General features: G+C 51.2%; 1 protein-coding gene across 2 annotated transcripts in view; it reads right to left on the bottom strand.

The window, feature by feature from the left end:
- LOC142256720 (uncharacterized) overlaps window positions 1-9,208 on the bottom strand; it is a 32,518-nt gene extending 23,310 nt beyond the window's left edge. The window contains exon 1 of one of the 2 annotated variants that reach the window (XM_075328575.1): window positions 9,141-9,208. The gene's annotated coding sequence lies outside the window, so the exon portion shown is untranslated. Of the gene's footprint in view, window positions 1-9,069 lie in introns of both variants that reach the window. The other variant, XM_075328574.1, reaches the window with a different exon arrangement.
- Between the last annotated feature and the right edge of the window lie 15,259 nt (window positions 9,209-24,467).

The raw sequence follows: 24,467 nt of genomic DNA, 5'->3' as shown, positions 1-24,467 counted from the left end.
CTTGTTCAGATCCCAGGGCTCTAACGGCCGCTTGTAAGGAGGGACGATATGACAAACCCCTTGCAGGAACGTGCGTACCTGAGGAAGTCGTGCTAGGCGTTTCTGAAAAAATACAGATAGCGCTGAGACTTGTCCTTTAAGGGAGCCGAGCGACAAACCTTTTTCCAAACCGGATTGCAGGAAGGAAAGAAGAGTAGGCAATGCAAATGGCCAGGGAGAAACTCCCTGAGCAGAGCACCAAGATAAGAATATCTTCCACGTCCTGTGGTAGACCTTGGCGGAGGATGGTTTTCTAGCCTGTCTCATGGTGGCAATGACCTCTAGAGATAATCCTGAAGACGCTAGGATCCAGGACTCAATGGCCACACAGTCAGGTTCAGGGCCGCAGAATTCAGATGGAAAAACGGCCCTTGAGACAACAAGTCTGGTCGGTCTGGTAGTGCCCACGGTTGGCCTACCGTGAGGTGCCACAGATCCGGGTACCACGACCTCCTCGGCCAGTCTGGAGCGACGAGGATGGCGCGGCGGCAGTCGGACCTGATCTTGCGCAGCACTCTGGGCAACAGTGCCAGAGGTGGGAACACATAAGGTAGCCGGAACTGCGACCAATCTTGAACTAAGGCGTCCGCCGCCAGAGCTCGGTGATCGTGAGACCGTGCCATGAAAGCCGGGACCTTGTTGTTGTGCCGGGACGCCATTAGGTCGACGTCCGGCATCCCCCAGCGGCGACAGATCTCCTGAAACCCGTCCGGGTGAAGAGACCATTCCCCTGCGTCCATACCCTGGCGACTGAGGAAGTCTGCTTCCCAGTTTTCCACGCCTGGGATGTGAACTGCGGATATGGTGGATGCCGTGTCTTCCACCCACGTCAGAATCCGCCGGACTTCCTGGAAGGCTTGCCGACTGAGTGTTCCTCCTTGGTGGTTGATGTATGCCACCGCTGTGGAGTTGTCCGACTGAATTCGGATCTGCTTGCCTTCCAGCCACTGCTGGAAGGCTTGTAGGGCAAGATACACTGCTCTGATTTCCAGAACATTGATCTGAAGGGTGGACTCTTGCTGAGTCCACGTACCTTGAGCCCTGTGGTGGAGAAAAACTGCTCCCCACCCTGATAGACTCGCGTCTGTCGTAACCACCGCCCAGGATGGGGGTAGGAAGGACTTTCCTTTTGACAATGATGTGGGAAGAAGCCACCACCGAAGAGATTCCTTGGCCGCCTGAGAAAGGGAAACGTTCCTGTCGAGGGACGTCGACTTCCCGTCCCATTGGCGGAGAATGTTCCATTGTAGTGGACGCAGATGAAACTGCGCGAAAGGGACTGCCTCCATTGTTGCTACCATCTTCCCTAGGAAGTGCATGAGGCATCTCAAGGGGTGTGACTGGCCTTGAAGGAGAGATTGCACCCCTGTCTGTAGTGAACGCTGTTTGTCCAGCGGAAGCTTCACTATCGCTGAGAGAGTATGAAACTCCATGCCAAGATATGTTAGCGATTGGGTCGGGGTTAGATTTGACTTTGAAAAGTTGATGATCCACCCGAAACTCTGGAGAGTCTCCAGCGCAACGTTCAGGCTGTGTTGGCATGCCTCTTGAGAGGGTGCCTTGACAAGTAGATCGTCCAAATACGGGATCACAGAGTGACCTTGAGAGTGCAGGACTGCTACTACTGCTGCCATGACCTTGGTGAAGACCCGTGGGGCTGTCGCCAGCCCGAAAGGCAGAGCTACGAACTGAAGGTGTTCGTCTCCTATAGCGAAGCGTAGAAAACGCTGGTGCTCTGGAGCAATCGCCACGTGGAGATAAGCATCCTTGATGTCTATTGATGCTAGGAAATCTCCTTGAGACATTGAGGCGATGACGGAGCGGAGGGATTCCATCCGGAACCGCCTGGTTTTCACGTGCTTGTTGAGCAGTTTTAGGTCCAGAACGGGACGGAAAGACCCGTCCTTTTTTGGCACCACAAACAAATTGGAGTAAAAACCGTGACCTTGCTCCTGAAGAGGAACAGGGGTCACCACTCCTTCTGCCTTTAGAGTGCACACCGCTTGCAGAAGAGCATCGGCTCGGTCGGGAGGTGGGGAAGTTCTGAAGAATCGAGTTGGAGGACGAGAACTGAACTCTATCCTGTACCCGTGATACAGAATGTCTCTCACCCAACGGTCTTTGACCTGTGGCAGCCAAATGTCGCCAAAGCGGGAGAGCCTGCCACCGACCGAGGATGCGGAGAGAGGAGGCCGAAAGTCATGAGGAAGCCGCCTTGGTAGCGGGTCTTCCGGCTGTCTTTTTTGGGCGTGACTGAGCCCGCCAAGAATCTGAGCTCTTCTGATCCTTTTGAGTCCTTTTGGACGAGGAGAATTGGGACCTGCCCGAGCCTCGAAAGGACCGAAACCCCGACTGTCCCCTCCTCTGTTGGGGTTTGTTTTGTCTGGGCTGAGGTAAGGATGAATCCTTACCCTTGGACTGTTTAATGATTTCATCCAAACGCTCACCAAACAGTCGGTCACCAGAAAATGGCAAACTGGTTAAGCACTTTTTGGAAGCAGAATCTGCCTTCCATTCCCTTAACCACAAGGCTCTGCGTAAAACCACGGAGTTGGCGGACGCCACTGCCGTACGGCTCGTAGAGTCCAGGACAGCATTAATCGCGTAAGACGCAAATGCCGACATTTGAGAGGTTAAGGATGCCACCTGCGGAACAGATGTACGTGTGACCGTGTCAATCTGTGTAAGACCAGCTGAAATAGCTTGGAGTGCCCATACGGCTGCGAATGCTGGAGCAAACGACGCGCCGATAGCTTCATAGATGGATTTCAACCAGAGCTCCATCTGTCTGTCAGTGGCATCTTTAAGTGCAGCCCCATCTTCCACTGCAACTATGGATCTAGCCGCAAGCCTGGAGATTGGAGGATCCACCTTGGGACACTGGGTCCAGCCCTTGACCACGTCAGGGGGAAAGGGATAACGTGTATCCTTAAGCCGTTTTGGGAAACGCTTATCTGGATAAGCGTGGTGTTTCTGGATTGCCTCTCTAAAGTCAGAGTGGTCCAGAAAAGTACTTAGTTTACGCTTGGGATATCTGAAATGGAATTTCTCCTGCTGTGAAGCTGACTCCTCCACTGGAGGAGCTGGGGGAGAAATATCCAACATTCTATTGATGGACGCTATAAGATCATTCACTATGGCGTCACCATCAGGAGTATCCAGATTGAGAGCGGTCTCAGGATCAGAATCCTGATCAGCTACCTCCGCTTCATCATACAGAGAGTCCTCCTGCTGGGACTCTGACCAGTGTGATGAAGTCGAGGGCCGCTCATAGCGAGCTCGCTTAGGCTGCCTGGGACTGTCGTCCGTGTCAGAGCCTTCACCCTGGGATGCATGGGACACCCCCGGAGCCCGGAGCTGTTCCAACTGAGGGGGACCAGGGAGCAATGATTCAACAGTGCCCATGGTCTGAGTTACTGGTCTAGACTGCAAAGTTTCTAGAATTTTAGTCATAGTCACAGACAATCTATCAGCAAAAACTGCAAACTCCGTCCCCGTCACCTGGACAGTATTCACAGGTGGTTCTCCCTGGGTCACCTCTAGCAGAGGCCCCGGCCGAGCAGTTGCCACAGGGGCCGAGCACTGCACACAGTGGGGGTCAGTGGAACCTGCCGGTAGAGTAGCCTCACATGCGGTACAAGCAGCATAGAAAGCCTGTGCCTTGGCACCCTTGCTTTTTGCGGACGACATGCTGTTGTCTCCTCTGAGCAATCTAGGAGGGTATATAGCCAAGAATCACCAGCGACCGTACAGTGCAATGTATAGCATGCAAGCATAAAAATACAAATGTACACTTCGGCACTAGTGGGGTCAGCACCAGAGGTGCCGCTTACCGCCCGCTCAAACGCGGGTGTGTGGTCGCCAGAATCCCGTGTCTGGGTCTCCCAGAACTTGTCTCCCCTCTCCAGCTCAGACTGCACACAGGAATGGCTGCCGGCGTTCTGTGAAGAGGGGCGGACCGTGGGCGTGCCTCAGACAAAGTGCGGGAAACTGGCGTCCCACTGTGCCCAGTGTGAGGGCTGGAGTATGTAAAGTAGACTCCAGCCCTCTGCGCTGACGTTCTGTACAGCGTCCCGCCCTTCCCCTGACTGGCAGGCCTGGGGGCGGGAACGAAACGAAACTAGGCCGCAAAAGCCGGGGACTCGAGTAATAAGCGCGGCCGTCATATATGCACGGCCAGCGCGGAAGTCCCCGGCGCACCACAAGTCCCAGCCGCGCCGCAGCGTAAACTGACAGCAGCGGCCGGCGCGGCAGTTCCCAATACATAGACTCACTCAGCAGAGCTGTAGTGAGTAGTGGCACAAGCGCGCAGCGCTGTTGTCCCCGGCGCACTAACACACCCAGCATGCTGCAGTGTGTCTGCGCGCGGTCTGTACGGGGACACAGAGTACCTTGACGTAGCAGGGCCCTGTCCCTGACGATACTCAGCTCCGTATCCAGCAGAATCCCCAGGGGCTGTGGACGGAGCACGGTCTCAGTGCCTGGAGACCGGTAAAATCCCACTTCACCCAGAGCCCTAAGGGGGATGGGGAAGGAAAGCAGCATGTGGGCTCCAGCCTCCGTACCCGCAATGGGTACCTCAACCTTAACAAACACCGCCGACAAAAGTGGGGTGAGAAGGGAGCATGCTGGGGGCCCTAGTATGGGCCCTCTTTTCTTCCATCCGACATAGTCAGCAGCTGCTGCTAACTAAACAGTGGAGCTATGCGTGGATGTCTGACCTCCTTCGCACAAAGCATGAAAACTGAGGAGCCCGTGATCCCACGGGGGGTGTATAGGCAGAAGGGGAGGGGCTTTACACTTTTAAGTGTAATACTTTGTGTGGCCTCCGGAGGCAGTAGCTATACACCCAATTGTCTGGGTCTCCCAATTAGGAGCGACAAAGAAATATATATATATATATATATATATATATATATATATATATATATATATATATATATATATATATATATATATATATATATATATAGTGTATATAACACTGTGTAATAAACTACATAAGTGGCAAACAACAGTTTTCAACAAAAACATACTAAATAACATTTGTCCAGTCTATGAATTTGTTCTAAGAAATAGAATTGCCTCCATCAGATCCTCCTTCATAGAGGACCTCAAATCTGACCTGATAATTTTAAGGCTAGAGAACAATCTCTCTACACTAACACACAATCTCTCTATACTGACACACAACTAGAGGTAGCCGTGGGACGTACCTACGATGACCTGGTCACCTCGACACAGCCGGATAACTAAATATTCTTACAGAGAGAAATATTAGAAAAGTTAATCTGCCTCGGAACAGTCCCCAAAGATATAGATATATCACCGTAGTCTTTACATGTGGGGGGCTAAGAAAACACAATACGTAGCTAGAGAACAAATTCAGCAAAGATTAGGTCCAAACTATCTGCATAGGAAAGGATAGAAAAGAGCACTGACTACAGCCGTAAAAACCCTAGTAAATACCAGCACACCTGATATGGAATAAGACAGCCTACACAGGCTCTCCCCCACTATATCAGTACTCTGGTGTTACTGGGATCAAGGAAAAACACTGATATAGAGGAGGGACTGAATACAATACGCTGCGTGTATGTGTCATCTGTGTATATGTGCGTGTATATGGCCGTACGCTGTGTGTATGTGTCATTTGTGTACATGTGCGTGTATATGGCTGTATGGTGTGTGTGTGTGTGTGTGTGTGTGTGTGTGTGTGTGTGTGTGTGTGTGTGTGTGTGTGTGTGTGTGTGTGTGTGTGTATATTCTCTCTCTGCCCCCCCCCCCTCCAACCCGGAGAAAACATGGGTCTTTTAGTCTTTTAAATGAAAAGAATTTCTATATTTACCCGTATCCAGCTCATTATACTCAATGAATATTCACTGCACTGAAGAGCTGGAAGCAGGAGCAGCGCTGGGGACGTCAGTGCTAGGGACAGCATCGCTGGGGACAGGTGAGTATCCAGGGGTATGTGTGTGTAGACGTGTGTGGGTAGATATGTGTGTGGGAAGAGCGGTTACTGCTACTTGCGCACACGCAGCTCGTGCCCAGAAGCTGCGGTGATGTTGATGTCACTTGCACAGGCGCAGTTCGAACTGTGCCTGCGCAACTGACAGTGTTGCTAGATGGCCACCCTGTGTAAAGCCACTTCTCTGGTGCCTGCTACGCAGGAAGTGGTTGTGGTGGGGGAGGGGAGTAGGACACAAAAAGGAGGAGCACACAGGGAAGGGGAGGAGAGTCCCGATGGGAGGGTGAGAACCCACATCTGAGTGAGGCGTGAGAAAGGAAGACCCTGATACTTTTATTTAATTTGGGGTCAGATCCCGGTACCAGACACGTGGGGCCCTAGTGAGAGTTGGGCTGAATACCCGAAGAATCCCCTTACCAAGCTGAAGGTCAGTGGGCTCCCATGGCGGGAGTAGGGCCTGACAAACCAGGGCCAGAAGAGTTCCGTCCTCAGGGGGCCCGTCACAGCTTATAGCAAATCCCTGTGGGTGAGACGACGGACCCCTGAAGGAAAAGATGAATCTGCCCGACAACATAAAGATGAGTGAGGGGATGAGGGGCTCGAGTACCAAGGAAGTGGCTGGCCAGTAAATTGGAAGCAATACTGGTTGCTATTGGAAACCCCAATGGGGAACAAGAGTTCACTGTGAAGGTATTATTGAAGAAAACTTGTATGTTCCCAGTAACATTCTAGATGTGTGCCCGCCTATGGCAAGATGAAGTACTGTATGTGACACTAAACATATCTCGTAAAGATCTGTTGTTTAAGGCTAGATTCACAATTCCGTTGTTTATAATCAGTCACAATCTGCCGCTCTGAAACAACGCAATCCGTTTGGCGGATTTCGTTGTTTCCCCATAGACTTATATGAGCGGCGGATTGTGACTGATGCCCTTGCGTTGCATCCGCCGCCCGACTGATCAGTCGTGGAACGACTGACCGTCGGGCGGCAGGAACGCAGCATGTAACTTTTTTGAGCAGCGCAATCCTTTTGATTTCACTGCGCATGCTCTCTCTCGGCGGCCGAACGATCAGCTGATGGCCCGGCGGCCGCCTTCTGTGAGCGATCAGCTGAGCACCCAGCGGCCGTTTAATGAGAGCGATCAGGTGAGCACCCGGCAGCCGGCTAATGAGAGCGATCAGCTGATCGCCCGGCGGCCGGCTAATGAGAGCGATCAGCTGATTGTTCTCTCTCTCTCATTTTACAACAGAATCCGCTTTCTCATGACAATGAATTCTAAGGCTAGGTTCACACTTCCGTTAAATTGTATCAGTCACAATCCGCTGCTCTGGTAAACAACGGAATCAGTTTGGCGGATTCCGTTGTTCCCATAGACTTGTATGAGCGGCGGATTGTGACTGATGATGCTGCGTTCCACCCTCCGCCCGACTGATCAGTCGTGGAACGACTGACCGCGGGGCGGAAGGAATGCAGCCTGTAACGTTTTCTGAGCAGCGCAATCCGTAGGATTTTGCTTTGCATGCTCTCTCTGGCTTCCTGCACACGTAACCAGGATACACATCAGGTAACCAAGCAATGCGCTTTGGTTAGTTACCCGATATTTACATTCGTTACGTGTGCAGGGAGCCAGCGCTAAGCGGTGTACGCTGGTAACCAAAGTAAATATCGGGTAACAAAGCAAAAAGTGCTTTGCTTTTAGTTACCCAATATTTACCCTGGATACGTGTGCAGGGAGGCCGATACTTCCCCACTCGGCTCCGCCCCCGCCGGCACTCTGCATGTGTACACACACACACACACACACACTCACCTGTCCCCAGCCCTGCAGTCCCCGCGGCACTGACGTCCTCAGCGCCACGGCCCCGCTTGGCTCCGCCCCCCTCGCGCTCCGCCCCCCACACACAACGGAGTCCGACAATGAATTCTGTTCTTTGTCATCCATTGTACAACGCATCAGTCACATGCGTCAAGCAACGCATGTGACTGATGCAAAACAACGGAAATGTGAACCTAGCCTAATTCTTGTCATCCGTTATACAACGCATCAGTCACATGCGTCAAGCAACGCATGTGACTGATGCAAAACAACGGAAATGTGAACCTAGCCTAATTCTTGTCATCCGTTATACAACGCATCAGTCACATGCGTCAAGCAACACATGTGACTGATGCAAAACGGAAATGTGAACCTAGCCTAAGGAAAAAGACTGTCAATGCTTGGTGTTTGAGGGCGCTGGGACCTGCTGCAATCGACAGCTGGGAAGCGGTCCTGAAGAACGAACAAGTCCTGGCCTGCAAATAAGTGCCCTGCACTTCAAGTCCCAGCAACCCTTCTGCGGTGGAGAGGCAGTGGTGGTGCAAAGAAGTGACCCAAAGCTGTCGCTGCACCCTGCTGCTTATCTAACAACCACCAGGGACTCAAAATTGGTGTAATTTTTCCTATCTAATGGTACAAAGATGCATTTTCCTGATTACACAGTAGTACAGAGGTGGCTGCCTGGGATATGACAGCAGGGCCAGTGTCAGGGCTGGAGCAAAGGGAGGGGGAGCTTTAACCCTTATCTGCAGCTGCTTGTGTAAGTGGGGCTCTAATGGCATCCTGCATCTAGTCAGATACCCATCTCCATTGATTTGGAGTGCAGCAGCCAGTAACGATTTAGATTAGGGCACCGCTGGACTAGAAGCTGATCATCATCTCTTCTGACCCTTCCCAGAAGCAAGAAGCAGCAACCCCGTGAAGCAGCCATGCTGCTGGTGACTGCTAGCTACTTACCACCAATGAAGGGTTCTAGAATGAGACCGCCTAGCCTAGAGAGGAGGGTCTTACCCCCCCCCCCGTTACACCATGTGACTACTCAACTACAAATCTCTGTTACTTTCCTGTAAACCAGGGATTATTTTAACCCTTCACACCACCTAGCTTTGCATTTACAATACACAGTGTGTGCCCTTGTTACCAGTGCAACAACGACATGTCGTACTCGGTGGGGGTCTCTACACGCAGCCTGCATGTATGGCCCAGAGAAAGGTTTCAGCCTCCCAGTGAGTGGCTCTCACTTACCTTACTGCAGTGCACACATCATAGGGTCAGATGCAATTTACTAATACTTGATGGGCCTTTTAATCGCTCACCCAATCGAAGTCTCCGTCCTCGCATGGTCGGCCATCTTCACAGTGCCTCCCACCAACTCCCAACCTCATCCCCTTTAGCTCCAATGCATTAAAGGGAATGTACGAACTTTTTCCATTAAGAAACTCCTCCTTTCTTAAAGAGACAGGTTACATTCCAAACAGAGACTATTTTATATGTTCTTTTCCATTAAAGCAAGATATTGTACCAGGAGACTATTAAACAACCTTTACGTTGGCAGAATGGCAGTAGATCTCATAAAACAACCAGGATCTGATGCTGTAAATTAGATTTTTGAGCAGAAGTATTGAAGTATACCTAACAATGCTGACAACAGATTAGTGCAGCACTAAATGTAATATATGCTGTTCTGTTTGCTGTTTCTCAGTAATCACACTCAGTGGAGATCTTCAGGCTTTTTATTTGGTGGTGTTGTCACCCATTACATCTCTCTCTGCTGCCTGCACTCCGGGTAACGTCTAAGGGGTACTTTGCATGCTGCGACATCGCTAGCCGATGATAGCGATGCCGAGTGCGATAGTACCCGCCCCCGTCGCACATGCGATATCTTGTGAAGCTGCCGTAGCGATAATGTTCGCTACGGCAGCTTCACACGCACTTACCTGCCCTGCGACGTCGCTCTGGCCGGCAAACCGCCTCCTTCCTAAGGGGGCGGGTCGTACGGCGTCACAGCGATGTCACACGGCAGCCGTCCAATAGAAGCGGAGGGGCGGAGATGAGCGGGATGTAAACATCCCGCCCACCTCCTTCCTTCTGCATAGCTGCTGGGGGCAGGTAAGGCTGCTTTCACACATCCGGCTTGAGCTGTGCGGCTCAATCCGGCTGTGAAAGCTATGCAACGGATGCGGTGAAAACACCGCATCCTTTGCATAAGTTTTTCCCATGCGGCCCGTCCGTTTTTTGCCGCTTGCGGCATGCTACTGAGCATACGCAGTGGCAAAAACCGCATGCGGCGGCCAGATGCGGTTTTTCCCGCATCCGGCCGCCATAGGCATGCATTGAAAAATGCGCCGCATCGGCCGAATGCGGCGCGATGCGTTTTTTTTTGCCGCATGAAAAAACGTGCCAGGCAACGTTCCATCCGGCCGCCGCATCGGCTAAATCTGCCGCAGGCGGCAAAAACCGGACCGAACGCAAGGCCATGCGGCAAAATGCGGCACTAATTAAAGTCTATACAGAAAAAACGCAACCGGCAGCAAAAAAAAAATGGTTGCGATTTTCCTGCAAAGTGCCGGATTGTGCCGCATTGCAGAAACCGGAGGTGTGAAAGCAGCCTAAGGAGATGTTCCTCGCTCCTGCGGCTTCATACACAGCGATGTGTGCTGCCGCAGGATCGAGGAACAACATCGTACCTGCAGCGATATTATGGAAATGACCGACACTACACAGATCACCGATTTTCGACGCTTTTGCGATCGTTTATCAGCGCATCTAGGCTTTACACATTGCGACGTCGTTACCGACACCGGATGTGCGTCACTTTCGATTTGACCCCGACGATATCGCAGTAGCGATGTCGCAACGTGCAAATTACCCCTAAGGCTGCTTTCACACATCAGTTTTTTGCCATCAGGCAAAAACATGAAAAAACGCATCCGACGTCTATTGCCGCCGGATGCGTTTTTTTCCCCCATAGACTTCTATTATTGCCGGATTGTGCCGGATGGCCTTTCGTTCCATCCGGCAAAATTTGCATGTCCGGCAGCCGGATGGAACATTGAAGTCAACGTTTTTTGTATCCGGCGAAAAAATGGATCGTGCGGCTTTTTTTTATAATGGAAACCTATGGGCGCCATATTCGGCGTCATCCGTCATATGCTGGAAACCGGCGCCGATTTCCGTTTTTTGTTTCTGGGCATGCCCAGACGTTGTGTAAATACTCTCTCTCTCTCTCTCTGTCGGTGAGTCCGTCAGTCTCTCTCTCTGTCTCTCCCTCCCTCCTTTATACTCACCAATCACGCTCGCAGCGCTGCACAGCTGTCACACTGCTCTCGTGGCTTTTCCTCTTTTGAAAATGCTGACCGCTCATTATTCCAACTTGTATTCCCTGCTTCCCTCGCCCACCAGCGCCTATGATTGGTTGCAGTCAGACACGCCCCCACGCTGAGTGACAGCTGTCTCATTGCAACCAATCACAGCCGCCGGTGGGCGGGTCTATACAGTGCAGTAAAATGAATAAATAAATAAAAAAAACGACGTGTGGTCCCCCACAATTTTGATATAGAGAAGGTAAAGCCACACGGCCGAAGGCTGGTATTCTCAGGATAGGGAGCCCCACGTTATGGGGAGCACCCCAGCCTAAAAATATCAGCCAGCAGCTACCGGAATTGCTGTATCCATTAGATGTGACAGTCCCGGGACTCTACCCGGCTCATCCCGAATTGCCCTGGTGCGGTGGCAATCGGGGTAATAAGGAGTTAATGCAGCCCATAGCTGCAACTATGTCCTAAGTTAATCATGGCAGGTGTCTATGAGACCCCCCAATGATTAACCTGTAAGTGAAAGTAAATAAACACATACACCCGAAAAATCCTTATTTGAAATAAAAGACAAAAACCACCCTCTTTCCCCACTTTATTAACTCCCAAAATACCCCTACCGGTCTAACGTAATCCACTCGAGGTCCCACGACGCTTTCAGCTCTGCTACATCGGAAGCTGACAGGAGCGGCAGTAGAAGACCGCTGCTCCTGTGAGCTCCACGCAGCAACTGAAGTGAGTCACGCTGTCAGCAGAGACGTCACTCAGGTAGTGCCGGTGTGTGCGGTGATGATGGATGCGGTAGTGCCTGTGTGTGTGCGGTGATGATGGGTGCGGTAGTGCCTGCGTGCATGCGATGATGATGGGTGTGGTAGTGCCTGTGTGTGCGGTGATGATGGATGCGGTAGTGCCTGCGTGTATGCAGTGATGATGGGGGCGGTAGTGTCGGGGTGTGTGCGGTGATGATGGGTGCGGTAGTGCCGGAGTGTGTGCGGTGATTATAGGGGCGGTAGTGCCGGGGTGTGTGCGGTGATGATGGGGGCGGTAGTGCCGGTGTGTGCGGTGGTGGTGATGATGGGGGCGTTAGTGTCGGTGTGTGCGGTGGCGGTGATGATGGGAGTGGTAGTGCCGGAGTATATGCAGTGATGATGGGGGCGGTAGTGCCGGTGTGTGCGGTGGCAGTGATGATGGGGGCGGTAGTGGCGGGGTGTATGTGTACCACCCCGTGGTTCAGATCCGTGCTCGTCGGTGGGTGGCTCGAGCTCCTCACGGACCCGGGGGTCACGTCGCTCTGAAAGGGAGTTGGCGCTACGCGTACGGACTACGGTGGGGAGGTCCACGGCCGGAGCCGCGGTTGTTTGTTGGGGATTTGAGTTCGTGAAGCCACCCACGGGTTGTGGTGAATGGATGGACACCACCGCTGCCGTTGACTAGTCTCCTGGGGACGGTGTTGCGCAGCTTGGTGTTGACCCCTCCGTGGGTAGGGGGAATGATGGTCCCGGGGGCCCGAGGGAGGTGCTGCAGCGGGGGATTGGATGCGTGCTGGCGTGTCGTAATGGTGCGGCGCGGTGCGCATCCCAAAGGCACTGTTGTACTCACTATTACAGACACGCTGGAGTCTCTGGTAAACCAAACAAGATGGTGGACGGTGCCCGCAGTCGGCTGCGCTTCTCCCCTTTTTAGGTTGGTGGTTTCCGCCTTTCTCCTGCACCTCACTTTTGTAGAAATGATGACTCCTATGCCTGAGCAACGGTAGTCCACTCCCCAGCCTGGTGTGTGCCGGTAGAGCCCTTTTGCCCGCAGACGCTGGCCCGTCGGGTCTTGATGCCTGGGAGGTGGCTTTCTACCCCTATGGTTGGGCTGTTGTCTTCAGTCGGGTCTTAGGTGGGAAAGGGCCTAAAGTCCAGTCCTCAATCAGTTGATTCGACTCGGTCCAGTTGTTTCTGGGCCTCGTACTGGGTCTGAGTACCCCTCCTGGTGCTCCGGTTTCCAATCGGTTCCTCAGTTCGGTACTGGCGGGCCACCACCCGATCCCGGTCCCTTACGGTTCCACCGGCTGTAATCCCAGCTCCTGCAGGCGGCCACCACCGTCTGCCTCCTTGCCAGAGGTGACTGGGCTCCAAACCAGACACTTGGTGTTAGACTATGGCAGACCTGGGCACAGGTCTGCACTTGAACTCCACTCCACCTCACTGTCAAAACTAATCTCTCACGTTTTCCTGCCTCAGGGCCTGTGAACTCCTCGGTGGGCGGAGCCAACTGCCTGGCTCCGCCCCCTGGTGTGAACATCAAACCCGGAGGGAGGTGACAAGGTTTTTGTAGGTTGGCTGCTGTCACCTTATTAAGGGGGGTGGGTGTAAGGGCCTAACTGTGACTACCTGGCTAGTCCAGGGCGTCACATATGCGGTGATGATGCAGGTGGTAGTGCCGGTGTGTGCGGTGGCGGTGATGATGGGGGCGGTAGTGCCGGGGTGTATGCGGTGATGATGGGGGCGGTAGTGCCGGGGTGTATGCGGTGATGATGGGGGCGGTAGTGCCGGGGTGTATGCGGTGATGATGGAGATGGTAGTGCCCGTGTGTGCGGTGGCAGTGATGATGGGGGCGGTAGTGCTGTGGTGTATGCGGTGATGATGGGGGCGGTAGTGCCGGTGTGTGCAGTGGCGGTGATGTTGGAGGTGGTAGTGCCAGGGTGTATGCAGTGAAGATGGGGGCGGTAGTGCCGGGGTGTGTGCGGTGATGATGGGTGCGGTTGGACCGGTGTGTGCGGTGATGATGGGATCTCTCTCTCTCTTGGCATGAGAAAGAAAAAAAAGAAAGAATCCGTTTTTTGCTGGATCCGTCGCATCAGTTTTTACACAATCTGTGACGCATTTGTTGCATCAGGCACAAGCTGGATTGTGCCTGATGCCAAAAAACTGATGTGCGAAACCAGCCTTAATCCCAGTAGCCAGAGGGACCTCTGCTGACATCACGCCCATGTGACCAGAAAGGGGCGCGGCCTCTCATATTGATATGATATTGCTCATACCAAGAAGATACATTATTCTTCTAAAGGTACCGTAACACTAAGCGACGCTCCAGCGATCCCACCAGCAACCTGACCTGGCAGGGATCGCTGGAGCGTCGCTACACGGGTTGCTGGTGAGCTGTCACACAGGAAGATCTCACCAGCAACCAGTGACCAGCCCCCAGCCAGCAGCGACGCGTGGAAGCGATACTGCGCTTGGTAACTAAGGTAAATATCGGGTAACCAACACGATATTTACCTTCGTTACCAGCGCACACCGCTTAGAGCTGGCTCCCTGCACTCCTAGCCAGAGTACACATCGGGTTAATTACCCGATGTGTAGTCTGGCTATGTGTGCAGGGAGCCAGCACTGACAGCGTGAGAGTGGCGGACGCTGGTAACGAAGGTAAATATCAGGTAACCAAGGAAAGGGCTTCTTGGTTACCCGATATTTACATTAGTTACCAGCCTCCGCAGAAGCCGGCTCCCTGCTCACTGCACATTCAGTTGTTGCTCTCTCGCTGTCACACACAGTGATCTGTGCTTCACAGCGGGATAGCAACAACTAAAAAATGGTCCAGGACATTCAGCAACAACCAGCTACCTCACAGCAGGGGCTAGGTTGTTGCTGGATGTCACACACAGCAACATCGCTGGCAAGTCGTGCCTCAGCAGCAATGTTGCTAGCGATGTTGCTTAGTGTGACAGTACCTTAAGTCCACATAGAGTTGATTATAAGCGGGGCTCTGCATGAGTATAGTGGAAGGACGGTAACATCGCCACGCCCACCAAACAAGCCATCACGCCCACTAAGGAAGCCGGTCACGCCCACAGGTCCTTCTACCCACTGGGATTTAGCCACAACCCTGTACTCTGCAGTACCAGGGAGTTCCCACTTGCTTGTGGTGCACACATACAAGTAATGAGACCCCTAGATGCCCCTAGAGGCCATAAAACATGTGTGTGCAAAGCAGTAATCAAAGCAAAAGATGGCTATTTTGAAGAACCTAAAATATAAGACATATTTTCAGTTGTTTCACAATTTTTTTTGTTAAATATTTCATTCCACATGTGTTACTTCGGAGTTTTGATGCCTTCAATGTGAATTCACTATTTTCAGAGTCATGAAAATAAAGAAAACTCTTTGAATGAGAAGGCGTGTCCAAACTTTTGGTCTGTACTGTGCAGGCAGTGTATATATATATATATATATATATATATATATATAGTCATGGCCAAAAGTGTTGGCCCTTGAAGTTGTTCCAGAAGATGAGGTATTTCCCTTAGAAAATTAATAATGGACCCCTTACACCGACCCTCTCCATAATATTTCTGCCACATTGCCTCTATGAATAATATCCCCACACACACTGGCCCTTTGTATAATACCCCCCTCCCCTCACACAGTGCTACTTGCAACACTTTGTTAAGAAAGAAGTAGTGGGCACCACAATGTAATAAATTAAAATAAAGGGAGGGGTGCTAACAAAAAAACAAAAACTATGCAAAAAAATAAGGAATTATAACATTAGGAAAAAAGCTGCAAATAAAAATGTTCACACCCAGCTATTTATATATAAACATGGTTTTTATTGATACAAAACATATAAGGCTGACAAAAACAAAGGTTAAAAACACAATTATCAAGAGAAAAAGAATGGAAGAAATAGGGGGATGGACATAATAATCCTGTACTTATCCCCAATGAAGTATGAGTGTGCCGCCCCCGTGCCGGCAGACTGCCACTGCTAGGGTTCGGGCCTTCCGGTGGGTGGTTCGAGGGTCTCCGGACCCGGGGGATCCTGCTGACACTCCGAATGAATAGGGTTTGGGGGTGGTGGATGTAGGACGTATATGTACGGGCTGGGCCGTACTAGGTTCGTGACGCCACCCACGGTATGTACCGCTGCAGTAACGGGGCACTCGGGGGGAGATGTTGTGCACCAAGTTGTTAACCCCTCCGTGGACAGGGATGGTGGCCCCGGGACCTGTTGGGATTTGTTGGAGCAGGGAGCTGGGCGACCGCAGGGTGCTGGTGTACTCACTATAGAAGAAAACACATGAGTCTCTGGTAAACCAAGGTGATGGTGGTCGGTGCCCGCAGGCGGCTGCGTTCTGGTCCCCCACCCGGCTGGTGGTCTCTGTCTTTCTCCTGCACTTTTGTGTAATGGTGGACTGCCTGTGCTTGCAACTTCAGGAGTCCGCTCCCGGCTGGATGTGGCCTAAGGAGCCCTTGCCCACTGACGGTGGCCCGTGGGATCTCTGAGCCCTGGCGGTGGCCTGTTATCCCCCTCGGTGGACTATTGCCTTCAATCGGGACTTTGAGTGGGACAGGACCTCTAGTCCTGGCCTCAATCAGTTAATTAACCAGTTCCAGTTGCTTCTGGACCTAGCTTCAGGGTCTGAGTACCCCCTGTGTGCTCCGGTTTCCAGGTCAGTTCCCCGGGTCGGTACCGGCGGGCCACTACCCTGTACCAGTCCACCTCGGTTCCACCGAGTCGTCTTCCCGGCTCCTGCAGATGGAGACCGCCGTCTGCCTCCTAGCCAAAGGCACCAGGGCTCCTACCCTGGTACCTGTCAGTTTGCTTCAGGCCTGACACACAGGCCTGACCTCCACTCTCCTTCAACTCTCAAACTCGACTTCAGACTGACTGTTTACTTTCCCCGCCCCGGGCTGTCTAGACTCCTTGGTGGGCGTCTTCCAACCGCCTAGTTCCGCCCCCTGGTGTAGCCCTGAGGGAGGTGACTAGGGTTTTAAGGTTGGCTGATGTCACCTGTGAGGGAAAGGTGTTGTGCAGGGGCCTATCTGTGACTACCTGGCCCGGCCAGGGCGTCACATGAGGGCACTGATAATAGAATACACAATCTACTTACATAATCACCAGTTTTGTCTGTTCTCCTATTCCATGATTCACCGCGGCATTGTCCGTTGCGCAGCCACAATACTGCAATTGAATGCTTTGTGGCGCCGTAAAGCACTCAACTGCAGTAAAGCCATGACATCAACCTGCAGCGGCCGCTCCGTACACCGCACGCTATCACGGAGGAGTCTGTATGCTGCAGCTGGAGGCTCCGCGGGCACGGAGGACAGGTGAAACACAGCATAATAGGGGACAGAAGAGAACCAGCAGGAGCACATTACTAAACAATGTGCTCATTGCTGCAGGGGACATCAGCCTCCCCCCACCAGATCTGTATATGTGGCGCCCCTGACCCGGTCAGGCACCACTGAGTACTGCACCCATGCTGGGACAGTACTTCCAGGTAATCCTAAAGGCCAGAATGAGGTGTGAACGCACAGACACATAGCAACCAGGTCTCCCACACCTTTAGAGGGGACCCTTGGGTAGTCTCCAGAGGGGGCTAGCTTTTAATTCTCATCAAGAGGTGTAGCGGAGGGGCTGGGAGCTAAAGTGCAGAGGTTGTCAGGAAGAAAGTAGTGGAACCAGTCTGGTAGTGGAGTGCGCCGGTCGCCAAGGAGACGCGCACGCTGCCACTAGTCAGACCCTGCGCGGTGTAGTGACAGTTGGCGGGGGAGAACGGTCACCGAGGAGTCAGAGAAAGAGGTGCTCCTGGTGACTAGGCACGTACGGGGACAGGTCCCTAGAGCAGACTCGAGTTTAACTATCTGCTAAACCTGACGGTGAAGGGAACTACAAGTACTTCACCAACCCACAGAGTCCGAGCCTCAGCAGCAACACAGGGACCCATAAGGAGACAGAGCTAGAAGCCATCTCACCTGGTCCACGCGGCCGGCAAACGGTCCAAAAAGGGGAGAAAAGGCAGTAGCAACTCTCTGGATAGACCCCATGGTACTTCAAGTCAGGGGGTTATCCGAACACAGAAGTGCTAGGAAGGCGAGCTAACTTGTTACCCTCAGACTGGCCTGAAGGAGCCCCTGGTCCTACCTGGTTCATCACAACAACGCCCCGGTCAGCTCACCATAACATCAGTGTGAGTAAAAATCAGTTAGGCTAGCTACTTGCGTTGGACGGGATCTGTTGCTATCCACAGCCTTGAGGAATTACGGTAACCGTTACAGGAAACCGTTATATTCCTCATAGACTTCTATTAGCTACGGATAGCAACGGATGGTCTTGAATTGCATCCGCCCCGTATCGCATCAGTTGTTTTGACGCTGACCGTCAGTGAGCGTCGGGCGGATGGAACGCTGCATGTAACGTTTTTTTGAGCAGCGGAAACCTTTATTTTTCACTGCGCATGCTCTTTTTTTTTTTTTTATCACAAACTTTATTTTATTTCTCGGTGGCCGAACGTTCAGCTGAGCGCTCGGCCGCCGGCATGTCTGTGCGCCCAGCTGAGCGCTCGGCCGCTGGCATGTCAGGGCGCTCAGCTGATCTGCCTGCATGTCAGGGCACTCAGCTGAGCGCTCGGCCGCCGGCATGTCAGGGCGCCCAGCTGAGCGCTCGGCCGCCGGCATGTCTGTGCGCCCAGCTGAACGCTCGGCCGCCGGCATGTCTGTGCGCCCAGCTGAGCGCTCGGCCGCCGGCATGTCAGGGCGCTCAGCTGATCCGCCGGCATGTCAGGGCGCTCAGCTGATCCGCCGGCATGTCAGGGCGCTCAGCTGAGCGCTCGGCCGCAGGCATGTCAGGGCGCTCAGCTGATCCGCCGGCATGTCAGGGCACTCAGCTGAGCGCTAGGCCGCCGGCATGTGAGAGCGCTCGGCCGCCGGCTATTAAGAGCAATCAGCTGATCGTTCACAATAGTCGGCTGCCGGTAAACTATTAAGAAGAAAAGAAAACAAAAAAAAGCTTTCCGTTATTTTGTACGATCCGTAGCATTGCGTTGTGCCACTATATGCAACGCATCCGTTGCATGCGTCACACAACGCAATGCTACGGATCCCGTCCAACGCAAGTGTGAAACTAGCCTTAAATGACTTCTGGACTCTGCCTGAGTTATTCTTGACCTGTTATTCTACACACCTGAGTTCCTGGGGCCTGCCTCACTCACAGGAGGCCACACCATCTGACTGCAGACCCCATCAGCCCCAGACGCTCATAAAATCTGCAGTGGCGGTCATCCATATCCCTGATCGCAAGCCGTGAGTGGCGTCACGACACATTTAAGAAATCTGACATACCTGTTTGCCATATACAGAAGAAGACTCTATGGCGTCCCTGAAGCTGGAGCGACATCGCTGGGGCGACACATATACCCCCAACCCCCCCACCAGATCTGTATACCCACAGCCCCCACCAGATCTGTATGCCCCCAGCCCCCCACCAGATCTGTATACCTCCAGCCCACTCATCAGATCTGTATGCCCCAAGCCTCCCCACCAGATCTGTATGCCCCAGCCCCCCCACCAGATCAGTACGCCCCCAGCCCTCCACCAGATCTGTATGCCCCCAGCCCCCCACCAGATCTGTATGCCTCCATCTCCCCACCAGATCTGTATACCCCCAACCCCCACCAGATCTGTATGCCTCCAGCCCCCTCCACCAGATCTGTATGCCTCCAGCCCCCCCACCAGATCTGTATGCATCCAGGCCCCACCAGATCTGTAGCCCTCCCACCAGATCTGTAACCCCCCACCAGATCTGTAGGCCCCCCACCAGATCTGTATATCTCCAGCCCCCTCATTAGTTCTGTATGCCTCCTGCCCCCCTACCAGATATGTATACCCCAGCCCCCCCACGAGATCTGTATGCCTCCAGTCCACCCACCAGATCTGTATGCCCCCAGCCCCCCCACCAGATCTGTATGCCTCCAGCCCCCCACGAGATCTGTATGCCTCCAGCCCCCTCCACCAGATTTGTATGCCTCCAGCCCCCTACCAGATCTGTATGCCCCCAGCCCCCCCACCAGATCTGTATGCCCCAGCCCCCCCCACCAGGTCTGTATGCCCCCAGCCCCCCACCAGGTCTGTATGCCCCAGCCCCCTCACCCGATCTGTATGCCCCCCACCAGATCTGTATGCCCCCAACCGCCGCAACAGATCTGTATGCCCCCATCCCCCCCACCAGATTTGTATCCCCCCAGCCCCCCCACCCGATCTGTATGCCCCCAGCCTCCCCACCAGATCTGTATGCCCCACCCACCAGATCTGTATGCCCCCAGCCCCATTCACCACTGCTCCTGTCAGCACCACTAAGCACAGACAGATGTTTATTTCACCGCACTCCCGATGCGATAGCATCGGGCCTATTTCTAGTAAGTATATAAACAATACCTGACTGTAGAGCCTCATGTTAAAGGTAATGTGGCGCTAAGTCAATAGAGGGCTGTCTTTGTCAGCCTTATATCTTTTGTATTAACAACAGCCAATTTATATATATATATATATATATATATATACACAGTTCAGACAAAGTTTGGACGCACCCTCTCATTCAAAGAATTTTCTTTATTTTCACGACTCTGAAAACTGTAGATTCACATTGAAGACATCAAAACTATGAATTAACACATGTGGAATGAACTACTTAACAAATAAGTGTGAAACAACTATCATAGTATCATAGTATCATAGTTTTTAAGGTTGAAGGGAGACTCTAAGGGGCACTTTGCACACTGCGACATCGCAGGTGCGATGTCGGTGGGGTCAAATTGAAAGTGACGCACATCCGGCATCGCATGCGACATCGCAGTGTGTAAAGCCTGGATGATACGATTAACGAGCGCAAAATCGTCGTAATCGTATCATCGGTACAGCGTCGGCGTAATCCATAATTACGCTGACGCGACGGTCCGATGTTGTTCCTCGTTCCTGCGGCAGCACACATCGCTGTATGTGAAGCCGCAGGAGCGAGGAACATCTCCTACCGGCGTCACTGCAGCTTCCGTAGGATATGCGGAAGGAAGGAGATGGGCAGGATGTTTACACCTGCTCATCTCCGCCCCTCCGCTCCGATTGGCCGCCTGCCGTGTGACGTCGCAGTGAAGCCGCACGTCCCGCCCCCTTAACAAGGAGGCGGGTCGCTGGCCACAGGCACGTCGCACGGCAGGTGAGTGTGTGTGTGAAGCTGGCGTAGCGATAATTTTCGCTACGCCAGCTATCACCACATATCGCTGCTGCGACGGGGGCGGGGACTATCACACTCGGCATCGCAGCATCGGCCTGCGATGTCGTAGTGTGCAAAGCCCGCCTAAGTCCATCTAGTTCAACCCATAGCCTAACATGTTGATCCAGAGGAAGGCAAAAAAAACCCCAATGTGGCAAACAAGTTCCAATGGGGAAAAAATTTCCTTCCTGACTCCACATCCGGCAATCAGACTAGTTCCCTGGATCTATACCCTGTCATAAAATCTAATATACATAACTGGTAATATTAAATTTTTCAAGAAAGGCATCCAGGCTCTGCTTAAATGTTAGTAGTGAATCACTCATTACAACATCATGCGGCAGAGAGTTCCATAGTCTCACTGCTCGCACAGTAAAGAATCCTCGTCTGTGATTATGATTAAACCTTCTTTCTTCAAGACGTAGCGGATGCCCCCGTGTTCCAGTCACAGGCCTAGGTGTAAAAAGATCTTTGGAAAGGTCCCCTCATATATTTATACATTGTGATTAGATCCCCCCTAAGCCTTCGTTTTTCCAAACTAAATAACCCCAAGTTTAATAACCTGTCTTGGTATTGCAGCCCACCCATTCCTCTAATAATCTTGGTCGCTCTTCTCTGCACCCTCTCCAGTTCAGCTATGTCCTTCTTATATATCGGTGACCAGATTTGTACACAGTATTCTAAGTGCGGTCGCACTAGTGACTTGTACAGAGGTAGAACTATATTTTTTTCATGAACACTTATACCTCTTTTAATACAGCCCATTATTTTATTAGCCCTGGCAGCAGCTGCCTGACACTGTCCACTAAAGTGAAGTTTACCATCCACCCATACACCCAAGTCTTTTTCTGTGTCTGTTTTACCCAGTGTTCTACAATTAAGTACATAATCATAAATGTTATTTCCTCTACCCAAGTGCATGACCTTACATTTATCTACATTAAACTTCAATTGCCACTTCTCAGCCCAATCCTCCAATTTACATAAATCTCCCTGTAATATAAAATTATCCTCCTCTGTATTGATTACTCTGCAGAGTTTAGTATCATCTGCAAATATTGAAATTCTACTCCGCATGCCCCCAACAAGGTCATTTATAAATATGTTGAAAAGAAGCGGGCCCAATACTGACCCCTGTGGTACCCCACTATGAACTGAGACCCAGTCCGAGTACGTACCATTAATAACCACCCTTTGTTTCCTATCACTGAGCCAGTTTTTAACCCAGTTACACATATTTTCCCCTATCCCCATTATTCTCATTTTATGTACCAACCTTTTGTGTGGCACCGTATCAAAAGCTTTTGAAAAGTCCATATACACAACATCCACTGCATTTCCCTGGTCCAGGCTTGAACTTACCTCTTCATAGAAGCTGATCAAATTAGTTTGACAGGATCGATCCCTCATAAACCCTTGTTGATACTCTGTCATAAGGTTATTTTTCTTGAGATACTCCAGTATAGCATCTCTCAAGAAGCCCTCAAGGATTTTACCAACCATAGAGGTTAAACTTACCGGCCTATAATTTCCCGGCTCAGTTTTTGTCCCCTTTTTGAATATTGGCACCACATTTGCTATGCGCCAGTCCTGCGGTACCGACCCTGTTATTAAGGAATCTGAGAAGATTAAAAATAATGGTCTATCTATCACAGAACTCAATTCCTGTAGTGCTCTGGGGTGTATGCCATCCGGGCCCGGAGATTTGTCAACCTTAGTGATTTCGAGGCGGCGGCGTACTTCCTGCTGGGTTAAGCAGGTAATATTCAAGGGTGAATTTATGGTATCACTGGTCATGTCATCTGCCATGGCATTTTCTTGTATAAAAACCGTAGAAAAAAAGTCATTCAGCAGGTTGGCTTTACCCTCATCTCCTTCCACCATTTCACCAAGACTATTTTTAAGGGGGCCAACACTATCGCTTTTCAGTTTTTTACTGTTTATGTAGTTAAAGAATATTTTAGGATTATTTTTACTTTCTCTCGCAATGAGTCTCTCTGTCTCCAACTTAGCTAACTTAATTTGCTTTTTACATATTTTATTTAATTTTCTATAATTATATAATGCCTCATCACTACCTACCCTCTTTAATTCTTTTAAGGCTTTCTGTTTTACTTTTATTGCTTCCCTTACAGCTCTATTTAGCCATAGGGGTTTCCTCCTATTTCTAGCATGTTTGTTCCCATAGGGTATATTTTCTGCACAAGCCCTATTCAGGATGCTCATAAAAGTCTCCCATTTGCTTTGTGTACTTTTATTACTTAGTACATCATCCCAGTTTATTGCACTAAGATCATCTCTCAACCGTTTAAAATTTGCTTTCCTGAAGTTTAGTGTCCTTGTAGCCCCTCTACTAGACATCTTACTAAAGAATACATGAAAACTTATTATTTTGTGCTCACTATTCCCCAAGTAACCCCCAACTTGTATATTTGATATGCGGCCTGGCCTATTGGTTAGTACAAGGTCTAGTAGTGCTCCCCCTTTTGTGGGGTCCTGTACCATTTGTGAAAGGTAATTATCTTTCATTGTTATCAAAAATCTATTTCCTTTGCTGGAACTGCAAGTTTCTGTTCCCCAATTTATATCAGGATAGTTAAAGTCCCCCATAATAATTACCTCTCCGAGACTCGCTGCTTTATCAATTTGCTTTATGAGGAGATTCTCTACCTCTTCCATAATATTCGGCGTCTTATAACACACCCCTATCAGTATTTTATTATTCATTCTCCCCCCCTTATCTCCACCCATAGGGACTCTACATTCTCAGTACCCTCACATATGTTGTCACGCAGGATGGGTTTTAAGGATGATTTTACATATAGACACACACCTCCCCCTCGCTTATTTGTACGGTCATTCCTGAATAGGCTATAACCCTGTAAATTAACAGCCCAGTCATAGCTCTCATCCAGCCATGTCTCTGATATCCCCACTATATCATAATTTTCTTCCAACAATATTAATTCTAATTCCTCCACCTTATTTGTGAGGCTTCGGGCATTAGTGTACATGCACGTTACGTATGACTCTGTACCTGTATTCCTGCTTACTGTATTAACTGTCCTAACCCTTCCCCCCGTACCACCCTCAATTTCATTACTTGTGCCCTGGTCACTATCTGCACTATATTCCCCTTCTATAAAGTGAATACCTTCGCTCCCCATTCCTAGTTTAAACACTCCTCCAACCTTCTAGCCATTTTCTGCCCCAGCAGAGCTGCACCTTCCCCATTAAGATGCAGCCCATCCCTAGCATAGAATCTGTAGCCAACTGAAAAGTCGGCCCAATTCT

Source organism: Anomaloglossus baeobatrachus, chromosome 11 (assembly GCF_048569485.1).
Source record: "Anomaloglossus baeobatrachus isolate aAnoBae1 chromosome 11, aAnoBae1.hap1, whole genome shotgun sequence".
Taxonomy (NCBI): domain Eukaryota; kingdom Metazoa; phylum Chordata; class Amphibia; order Anura; family Aromobatidae; genus Anomaloglossus; species Anomaloglossus baeobatrachus.
The sequence above is the reverse complement of the archived record's forward strand: the minus strand, read 5'-3'. Positions and strand labels throughout refer to the sequence as shown.